General features: G+C 41.2%; 1 long non-coding RNA gene across 3 annotated transcripts; it reads right to left on the reverse strand.

Moving 5' to 3' along the window:
• Positions 1–2,735: 2,735 nt before the first annotated feature.
• Positions 2,736–7,693, reverse strand: LOC134527804 (uncharacterized). Of its 3 annotated transcripts, none has more exons than XR_010074283.1 (5): positions 6,891–7,693; positions 5,144–5,337; positions 4,554–4,701; positions 3,595–3,736; positions 2,736–3,469 (listed from the first exon to the last, which is right to left on the reverse strand). It is a non-coding gene; the product is annotated as an uncharacterized LOC134527804 (long non-coding RNA). The 3 variants fall into 3 exon arrangements; XR_010074282.1 differs by having other exon boundaries at positions 6,160–7,693; XR_010074281.1 differs by having other exon boundaries at positions 2,737–3,469; positions 5,144–7,691.
• Positions 7,694–10,940: the final 3,247 nt, after the last annotated feature.

Consider the following 10,940-nt stretch of genomic DNA (forward strand, 5'->3'; position numbering starts at 1 on the left):
GCTATGTAATATTAGCCATGAACATGACACAGGTATTGCAGTAAACAGTTTCAGCCATTTTATATTATTTGATGAATTAAATGGATGTGAGCTTGATATGTAGGTATGGATAAATAAACATTGTTACTACAGAAAATGTACAATGCATGCAGAAATGCAATGTATCAGGGGTCAATACATACAGGTTCTATTGCATAACCAGTAATTTACCTGTTCTGTACTTCAGCATAATGAATGGGATGTACGTTATATAGGTGATGTGTAAAGTTTAAAATTAAAGCTCATGAGCAGTAGTGCTTTTATGAGTACATGTATGTGTGGAGAATATTTACTTTACAAATTTTTTATAGCACATCTTAATTCTTCTTACATGCCTCCCAAATTAATTTTTTATATGCCTATTGCACCATTGCATTGTGTGTTTATAATTGTTTCTAAGTATGTATTTATTTTAGAATCCACTCCGAAACGTTTTCGAAGATGCGAGACGAAGCTGCATAACGCTGCTGAAGCACGCCGTGACTATGCGGAAACTTTGAAACAAAAGATGCTGCTTAAGGAAAGGGAACTGCAGTTGAAGGAAAAGGAGTTTGAAGCTCGACAGCAGTTCCAGCAACAAATTTTGGCTGCCAAAGAAAGGAAAATTGCTGTTTTGAAAGAAATTGCTGCTGCAATAAATAAAATAATTGTTACATTTTTTTATTTCTTACATTACAAAAGTGTATGAAAATTTTCCACTAGTCTCCAATCACTCTAAAGTTAATCACGTTAATGAATGAGCTTAAGATCCTCACAATAAAATTTAAAAAAATATTTCAATATACGTAGTTAGTAAGTTTACAGTACACTGGTGTTTTTGGGTGTGCTTTTAATAGATATTTTACTGTTTAGTAAAACTGCTCATGTACACTTGCCACATGACTTGACTATACTGTTTCACAGTATACTAAAGTATATATTTTAGCTGTGCTGATATGGTAGATATTTGGGGTGTTTTATACGTGGCATCTAATAGACTTTGAAAAAAAATTTACCATATTGTAAAAATTGCCTTAATGAGATCAATGCAGGTTGCATGTAAAAATAAGTGTGTGTACATGAACTTCCTGTAATCCTACATAATAAGCATTGCCTTTGATGACACATTTGCTGTAGCTAAGTGTATTCATTGCCCTTTAACATACAAGATACTACCGTATTGGCCCGAATATAAGGCGACCCCGAATATAAGGCGACCTGCAGTTTCAGGAGGCCAAACAAATGTAAAAATAATTTTTGGTAGAAATTAATGTGAAAATTCATTAGACATACATTTTGTGTTGATAAATCGTTTTTGCATTTATGTATAACAATTAATTTATATTTATCACATTACTTATTTAAAATAAGTTTGAATGGCCTACCCTAAAAGTCAAAAGAAAACAATTAGAAAATATTTACATTTTTAAGTATTACATTAGAAATTTTTTCGTATGTTTACTCTAATGAAGCTGCATAATTGTCATCTTCAGAGCTGTTTATTTGTCTAGAGCTCGTTCCCCGCCGTTCCACCGATGTGTGATTGTGTGATTGTTCATTTTTCACAGTTTACTGTATCTACGAATTTAAAATTTTTACAATGGCTATTAATCACTCTTAAAATACAGCATTTAACTTTCCGTTTGACTTAAGCTACGTATTACCACAGAACAAGGCGTATTACTATTTAGTAGTGTGTTAAACGTAAAAAAAGCAAACAAAGAATGCATCTTGCCGGAACAAAACAAGTGGCTAGCTGACATGATGAAGCATACGGCCATGAATAACTCGGTTCGTGACCGCGTATATTTGTCCATATTACTCTCTGACAGAGAGAGTCTGTTCTATGAATTTGAAAGAATAATCTATTATAATTATGAAAGGTTTTTACATAAATAAAGAGTGGATTATTAAAATAGCTTTTGAAGCAACGTACCAAATTCGTTAATATGGCGTCTTCGTGCGTGTTCGGCAATGTTCGTTTTACAACAAAGAAATATTGTGGAAAGACAGTTGGCAGCCGTGAATTTCTAAACATTACATCCGAAATGTTTGTAAACGTAAACAATCGTTCTGAAAATAACTGTGATATTTTAGTACAAATATTTCCGTTAAAAATCTGAAGATAAATTACCGTAAATGTTAACACGCGATTGTACACAAAGTACAAATATGAATTGTGAAATAAAAGGTTGCCATTTTGAGATGCTTCAACATTCACGTTTTTACTCAAGAACAAATATTTTAATTTTCAACTTCAAACAATTGTGAATTACTGCAATATTAGGTGGATTTATCGTTTTTCCCCGTGTGAGGTAACAAAGTTTTAGTTAATATAAAAAATTGTGAACGTTTTGTTAAACAATGTTTCTACTGTAGCTTTCAGCTTGGAACTAATGTTTGCGGTTCTGACGTCTTGGGTGCGAAAATAAGGCGACTTCCAATTTTTGCATCTTTCGTTTATGTAAAAATGGTCGCCTTATATTCGGACCAATACGGTATGTTGTGCTGGTATATAAGTATTTTTTGTAGTTGACCATTTTTGTCATTTATTTACTCTTCTGCAATCCCACGATGGCTGTAAACAGTTTTAATAGTTGTTTAATCATTGATGAGTATTTACATAAGTGTCAATACCACACTAAAACCATAAAATAAATTTATTATGGTTAAGGACCTTTGGGAAACTACTGTAAACTTCAACACAATTTTGTCATACAAAATTTTAACATATAATTAAAAACACTTAACATACAAATACCATGTTTAAATTGAGTTTTAAGTGATTTAAATACTGTACATACATTGAAATCATACCGAATTCCGGTGAGATCATAAATAAATTAAAACGTAATAAATTGCACAAATCATATACTCTGCAGGTCACGTGTCACACATTACATTTTCAAAGCATTAAATAAATATGAAATCGTAAGCGTAAAACCGTCACTTCTTAGCAAATCTGTTACACTGCTATTTTTCACGTTTTATTTCAAACCATCAATATTTGGGTGGGGGCGGATATTGGGTATGTTTCACCATAGCTATACAAACAACTTGGTCTACATGAAATAATTATCAATAATACGTTGCCTTATCAACTGACCAGCTCGAAAGTTCTGGTTAACAACACCAACTTCATTCATTGCATCCATCCCCAAATCTTGAGGATGAACCAACAATTCATCTGGAAGCTGCACATTTCCCTGCAGGCACATGTTATGTAGTACAGTACATGCATTAACTATTCTGCTGGCTTGGTCGGGCTTGTAGTGTAGCACACGGTGTTTCAGCAGGCATCTCCAACGTGATTTCAGCAAGCCATTACATTGCTCAATTATACTCCTGGCTGTGCGCAAGCACTGGTTGTACCGCCCTTGTGGAGACAGAGGATCAACATCCTGCATGAACGGCGTCATCAGGCAAGGTTCCAGGGGGTATCCGCTATCACCTTATAAACAAAAAAAAAAAAAAGCCAACATTTTCAGCACAGTTATCTATCATAATGACATAGCCCATTACAAATATTATTGTTATTTACAACAATGTTTTTTGTACTTGCCATAACAAACTCACCTAACAGCCAAGCATTTTGGTTCTGTCGCAACATTTCATGTAGTCCCTGTCTGAGACTGGAGTTGGCATAAATGAAGGAATCATTTGTTGCCCCTGGGTATCTTGAATTTACATTTAATATTTTCATGTTTGCATCACACACCTGAAAATAAAATTAAGCTATTTGTTTATTTCATACACCTCACATGTCATGCATGTTCTTACTGACATAATCACCACACATATTTGCCAGGTAAGTGTTACCATGACACAATAACTTTGTAAAAATATTATACAAGTGATTGGATGACAAAATCATAAAATAGTGTAGCAGGCACATCACATTTATTTTAAAGTAGAAACTAAATGAAAACACGTTCAACATTTTTAATGAGCCTCAATGTCATAGTGTCTAGTACATTCACCTCCCGAGGAGATGTGGTTCAATATTGAAGTGGGGGGAAGGTAAATGGCCTGAGCACCGATTTTTGCACACGACAATTGTGTCTCAATAATGCGGGCCACTTTTCAGAGATCTGTTATTTACCTAATTCCAGGTACTTCTTTATGTCAGCAGTCAATAGCTTTGTACGTATTGAGGGCTGTCTAAACTTCTAAACTTTCAAAAATACCCTTGTAAACTAGTATAATTACAAACATCAGTTGAGCCATATAGTACGGCTGGAAATAAATTAGTATGTCACATAACAATCTTTGCATGACAAAATTTTGACAGTGAAAATGTTTCCCAATTTTTTTATGTATGTAATTAACAATGTGGCAGTGGCAGCACGGCAAAATTTATATTGGGTTTAATGTTCAATATAATTAATAAAATATTTTTGTGCTACCAGAAAATGACACATGAGGTTGATATTCAACTTACAAACTTATTTGATGCACACAGAATCAGGAATTTTGTGGTTACTGTGAACTTCACATCACAAAAAAAATTCTACTAATAAATTATGATTTCTTACCAGTTGTACATTTATTGAATGATATCATTTATAATTGAAGTATGCTCTTTCATTAAAGACAGGGTCATCCACTGGCGGTGCAACAATTGCCACATGGGTACCATCAATAGCACCGATAACCCCTGGGAAGCCATACTTTCTGAAAAACCTACACAAGAATTATTACACGGATAATCAATAAGCTCATGTTTAATACAATATGTATAATATGTTAGCAGAAAACTCATTTCATAAGTTATGCTGAATTTAATACTGTAGTTTGAACATAAAAAAAAATTGTTTGTGTTTTCAGATCTAGGACTAATTTGTAATTTCTTACAATTAAACTCATCTTTGAGAGGTATATATTATACAGTAACAACAGTAACAAGTAGCAAGACACAATTGGTGTATACAGTGTCTTTATATTTGGTATTGTATATGGTACTACAATTGACTCAAAGTACTCAATAACATATTGTTGGATGAAAGTGTAAGGAGGGTTGTCTACGGGAGTGGAATGACTCATATCGCCATGCGACAGTCCAGTTGTTCATATTTATTTATTGTTTGAAAAAAGTCTATTTAACACTTGACTGTTTAGTACTTACATCTCTTTTAATGCTGCTGTTGATGCTGGATTTAAGTCAAATCTGACCCATCTGCGAAACAGATGCTGGTTGATGGCATTTGTGACCTCCGAGATGCTTCTACTAACTGATGACTGGTGCATAGCAGTGTACACATCCTGTCCAACATTTGATTGGTATGGTCCACCAGCATAAAATCGCAATGTACTGAGTACCTAAAATATAGGTTTTCACAAGTCCGTGTTATGTAGGCTTAGGCATGTGCCTATTAACACTGTCAGATTAAAAAGTTATCTTAGTGTTTAATCTTTCAGGTAAAATAGTTCGACATTTTATATTCAACCCACAACTGATATTAAAATTACATTAAGGACAGCAGTTAGGCCATGTGACACATGTAACATTACCAAGTCTCCAATGAATAACCTTAAGCATGTTTTTAAAATTTGTTTAGCCATTTCAAACAGTGAAAGTACTCTAGAAAATACCACACTTAAAATTAAGACTAGGTAGCCCTAACTAGTGTTGTGTTTACAGTATTGAACATGTAGGCCTAACCATTAATGTTCAGTTTGGCGTTAGGGAGCAGGCTACATAGGCTAATTTTAATGTGGATACACACAAGACATAGATGTTCACTTGGAACTAAATATGCCAGGCTATTACCACTGTCACAGGAACAAACCAAGCATTTTAACATAACTACATTAGGCCTACCTATTTAAACCTGTATAATGCTTAAACAGGGGGTTTACTTAAGTTTATCTTTGATTAGCTATTTATTGTAACTGGTAACTTAATTCAGGTGTGCTCCAAGGAGGGATAAACTGCCATTCTGTGTTAATAGTGCTTTAGTGTTTGACTTCAGTCAATAATTATATTAAAAATGTACTACAGGCCTAACTGTCTTCTGCATAACATTGCACTCTGACAGCTAACGATCCATCTTGTTTTGTCACCGAAACTACACATAAGCAAGCACATAAAGATAACAATAGGGCTTCTTTGGTTTTTATAAGGTGCTAACACTTACTTACCTAATATAACCAACCATCTACAATGTTTTAAAGTATTTTTAATTACTTCTTGCTAATTTTAAGAAAAGAAGGCTTGCCAACGTGAGTATTCGGGTATGTCCAGAAAGATGTGTGAATCGTAGGCTTCCCGCTCAACGCCGCAGCAGTGCACAAAAGGAAATTAAAAAATTCAATATCTCCTAAAGTATTTGGAATTTCTGATCTCCGCCGGGTTTAATGAAAAGAGGAAGTTAAAGAGCACAGAATAAAGGTATTTTCGGATTTTTAAATTTTTTTTTTAAAAAAATCGCCAAAAAATGAATATTAAAAATTTCGATATCTCCAAAAGTAATTGGAATTTTTTATCTCCGCAGGCGGTTCTGAAAAGAGGACGTAAGATAGCATATAATGAAAGTTATTTCATATTTGTACGATTTTTTTTGGCGCTAATCCGTACAAAACAGATTTACCGATATTTGTTTAAAAAAAATTAAATTCCGAAAATACTTTTATTCTGTGCTCTTTAACTTCCTCTTTTCATTAAACACGGCGAAGATAAGAAATTCCAAATACTTTAGGAGATATCGAATTTTTTAATATTCATATTTGGGCGATATTTGTTTAAAAAAAATTAAATTCCGAAAATACTTTTATTCTGTGCTCTTTAACTTCCTCTTTTCATTAAACACGGCAGAGATAAGAAATTCCAAATACTTTAGGAGATATCGAATTTTTATTTTTCATCACAATACCTGTGCTTTCATGGGGCGTTCATATTTGTTGCTTGTTTACGAGTATGAATTTTTTTTTTTTCGCGACGTATGTGAACGACTACATCATTTTCTACTAATGGCAAAGGAATTGTACCCGCCTCTAACTTAGGCGAGTTTTTAACGTTTCAAATTTTAATGTTTTATTTGTTATTTTGATATTGTTGCGCAAGTAATAAGTAAAAAAAAAAAATTACGTGAGTTCCTACTGTTCAGCCTTTTTCCTGGTTTGTTAGGTCAGGTCAGCTACATCATAAATACTTTAAAACTGAACAACCATTAAAATTAATTCATATTATTTTTAATGTCCGTTTAGTTTGAAAGTATTTATAATGTAACTGACCTGACCTAATCGACCATTTTAATTAATTAGGCATTCACGAACACACGGCAAAATAAAAAAAATGTTTTGATAAAGAGTTTGTCTTCTTCCTACCAAACACGACAACAAACGAAACGGCGATCGTTGATTGGCCAGTTGGAACACGAGCAGAGTAGCCATCCTGACAAATTCACAGTTCTCTCCGAATTCCCACAATCCACTCGACTTCTCCGTCTCGAAGACTTTTGTGTAAGTCGCATGCGACAAGTAGCACCTCGAGCATAGCAAATGTCGAACACACCAAGTCGTATGCGAGTTCATCACTCTACTCGACTCGAATGGTCTATGAAGTCGAACGATTTCGAGCATCAGGGCCCAGGGGAGGGGATCTAGATCGAGCACCCAAGGGCTGCTCCAGAGGAAGGAAGAGGAAAGGTGAGCAGAAAGCAATAACTCAATTTCCAACTTTTTTTTTTTCCAAGTTTTTTTTTTTTTAATGGGGGACCCCCCCAGGGTGTCCACCCCGCCAAAAAAAAAAAGTCTCTTCATTTAAAAAAGAGTAGTACAAAAGGTTATTTCCATGAAAGAGAAAATTTGACACAATAAACAATAAAAAAACAGATATTTACAATATGATATACACGGCACTGGGCCCCTCCCAACACAAGAGTCCTTGGGGGCTGGTGATTTATGAGCGGTGAAGTGTTTCTTTACATGTGTTGGTGAAGTTGATGATGGTGTGGTGGTGAGACCAGGCCCGTTTGGCTCGGGGCTGGCCTGTGCAGACGGCAACTGGGATGATGTTTCGGTGGGGTGGTCATGATAGAGGTGCTGGAGTACCGTGAATCATTGGTCCCGCAGCGCATTCTTGTAGAGTTGCTGGTCCCCTGGGTTAGCCGCCGGCCCCGCCCACTGGGATGTCGTCTTCTTCATCTTCAGAGTCCTCCGCTTCTAGGTGGTCGGTAGTGAAGAGGGGTCTTCTGGGGTGTGGTGAGTCAGGGGGGGGATCGGCATTGAGTCTGATGAGGGGGTTGAGGCTGTATGAACATTTTTTGAGGAATTTCTTTGTTGATTTGATGATGATGTCATGGATGTGGGGGAGTCCTGTCTGCTGCAGGAGTTGTTGTCGTGAGGTGGAGCGGGGAAGTCCCAGGATGAGTCTGGTGCCGAGGAAATATTTTCTGGTGATGGGTCGGAGGTTGAAGAGAGATGAGTGAGTCCAGTTGGGGCAGGCGTACGTGAGGTGCGATATGACATGTGTGCGGTAGACGGTGATCCTGTTTTGGAGGGAGGTGCCAGAGGTAGGCTGGAGGACTGGGGCGAGCTGTCCCATGACTGCCCTGGCTTTGGTGCAGATGTTGTCGAGGTGTGGTATGAAGGTTAAGGATGCATCCAGTGTGACTCCCAGGTATCTGATGGTGGGCGACCAAGGGATGGTGTGTTGGTTGATTCTGGGGGGGTGGTCCTTGTGTGGGTGATAACGGGAGAAGAGGATAGCCTGTGTTTTGGTGTGGTTCAGTCCGATGCCGTGCGCAAGGAATTGGGTGTTGAGAGAGGTGAGTCCTCGGCTGAGGCGATCCCTGAGCAGCCCCTCGGAGACGGAGGAGGCGATGAGGCAGGTGTCGTCAGCGTACTGAACGAGGTAGGTGCCGGGAGGGGGAGTGAGGTCGGAGATGTGTAGGATTAAGAGGATGGGACTCAGGATGGCACCCTGAGGGACGCCAGCCTGGATGGATCGGGAGTCTGAAAGGATGTTCTCTACTCTCACCTGGAAGGAGCGATCCTCCAGGAAGGAGCAGAGAAGGCGGATGAGGTGCGGGGAGATTGCTGTGGCAGAGAGGCGGTGGAGAAGTTGAGCGTGAGGGACGGAGTCGAAGGCTCGGGCGAGATCTAGGAGTACCATGCCCGTGTGTTGCCGCCGGGAGAAGCCCTGCACCACCAGCAGCTCCACCCGGGCAATGGCGTGAGAAGTTGAGTGTTGTGGTCTGAAGCCGAACTGATGAGAGGGGAGGAGATTGTGGGTCGAAATGACGAGGAGGAGGCGCTTTAGGATGGTCCTTTCCGCAACCTTGGACAGGATGGGGAGGAGGGAGATTGGTCTGTAGGATGATGGGAGGGTCGGTGGCTTTCCAGGTTTGGGGATGGGGCAGACAATGGCTGTCTTCCATGAGGTGGGGAAGTGGCAGTGGAGGAACATGGCATTGATGAGCTTGGTGAGGAAGACGATGGCTTGCCGGGGTAGTTGGCGCAGGAGTGGGGTGGGGATTGAGTCTGCGCCAGGGGCCGCAGAGAGACGGAAGTGGGATATCGTTGCCTTCAGTTCCCTGGGGGTGACCAGGGGGAAGGGAGGGGTGTCGGGAAGGGGAGGGAGAGTGACATGGTGGGAGAGGGGGGAGGATTCATCGTCTGAGGAGTCAGAGGAATGTGAGTTGTTGGTGGCCGAGGCGAAGGTGGTTTGCAGGTAGGCGGCCACCGCCTCGGATCTCTCCTTGGCGGTTTCCGCCACCCCTGCGGGAGTGGTGATGGGTGGGATGGTCGACGGGGTGGCTTTGAGCCTTCTGAGGTATGACCAGAGGGAGCCGGTGGTTGTGGAAAGGGAGGCGATACGCTGTGTTTCCTGCCGGGCCCTCCATTCCGCCATCAGCCGGCGACACCAGCCCCTCAGCAGGAGGTACACCCTCCTGCCGAACGGGGATCTGGTGTCCTGCCAGCGAGCGCGGAAGCGGTTCCAGAGGGACAGAGCATCTCTGATGGTCTTTGGGAAGGGGATGATGAGGGAATGTGGTGGTGTCATAGGGACATGGGAGTGGGCAGCGTCCGATATTGCACGGGTGAGGGTGAGGGTGTTGGCGTCAATATCGGCAGGTGAGTTGAAGGGGGTGGTGAGTTCGAGGGATTGGGAAAGGGTGTTCTGGAAAGAGAACCAATCCGCTTTCTGGAAGTCGAAGCGGGGGAGGTGGGGGTTGGTGTGTGGTAAGTAATGGAGTGAGCCAATGACGGGGATGTGGTCTGAGGTGCCGGTGGTGATGGTGCGGAGGTCTGTGATGAGGGGGAGGGCCGAGGATAGGGCGAGGTCGATGATGCTGGGGTGCCTGTTCTGCTGGGCTGGGTAGAATGTTGGGGTGGGGGGGGGGGGGCATGAAGGGTGAGATGGGAGGTGCGGAGGAGCTGGCGGAGTGACCTGCCCCTCCTGTTGGCAGTCGTGCAACCCCAGAAGGGGTGTGTGGCATTGAGGTCCCCCGCAAGCACGACGTGCGCGTCGAGCCTGCCGAGGGCCACAATGTCGGCTGTGGGGAAGGGGTGCTGTGGGGGGAGGTAAAGGGATACAATGGTGAGGGCGTAAGGGCCTCCATGGAGCCGCACAGCGACCGCCTCAGCCGCGGGGGAAGTTTGGATGTGGCGGCGGTGGTGGGAGATTCGGGAGTGGAGAAGCACTGCCACCCCCCCTCCCCGACCATCCCGGTCGGAGCGGTGGGCGGCGTAGCCGGGGATCTGGAGTTGGTCGGTGGGGGAGAGCCAGGTTTCTGAAAGGAACACGACATCGGGGGAGTGGGTTTGGAGGAGTTGGAGGAGGTCGGGTAGTTTAGGAAGGAGGGAGAAGGTATTCCAGATGAAGATTCTGAGGGGTGGGGGAGGATTCATTCAAAGAATGAGAGGAGAGCTTGGAGGACTTCGAATTTCTCGGTTTTGGTGGGGGCTTGGGAGAGGGC

This window comes from Bacillus rossius, chromosome 1 (assembly GCF_032445375.1).
Source record: "Bacillus rossius redtenbacheri isolate Brsri chromosome 1, Brsri_v3, whole genome shotgun sequence".
NCBI classification, from domain to species: Eukaryota; Metazoa; Arthropoda; class Insecta; order Phasmatodea; family Bacillidae; genus Bacillus; species Bacillus rossius.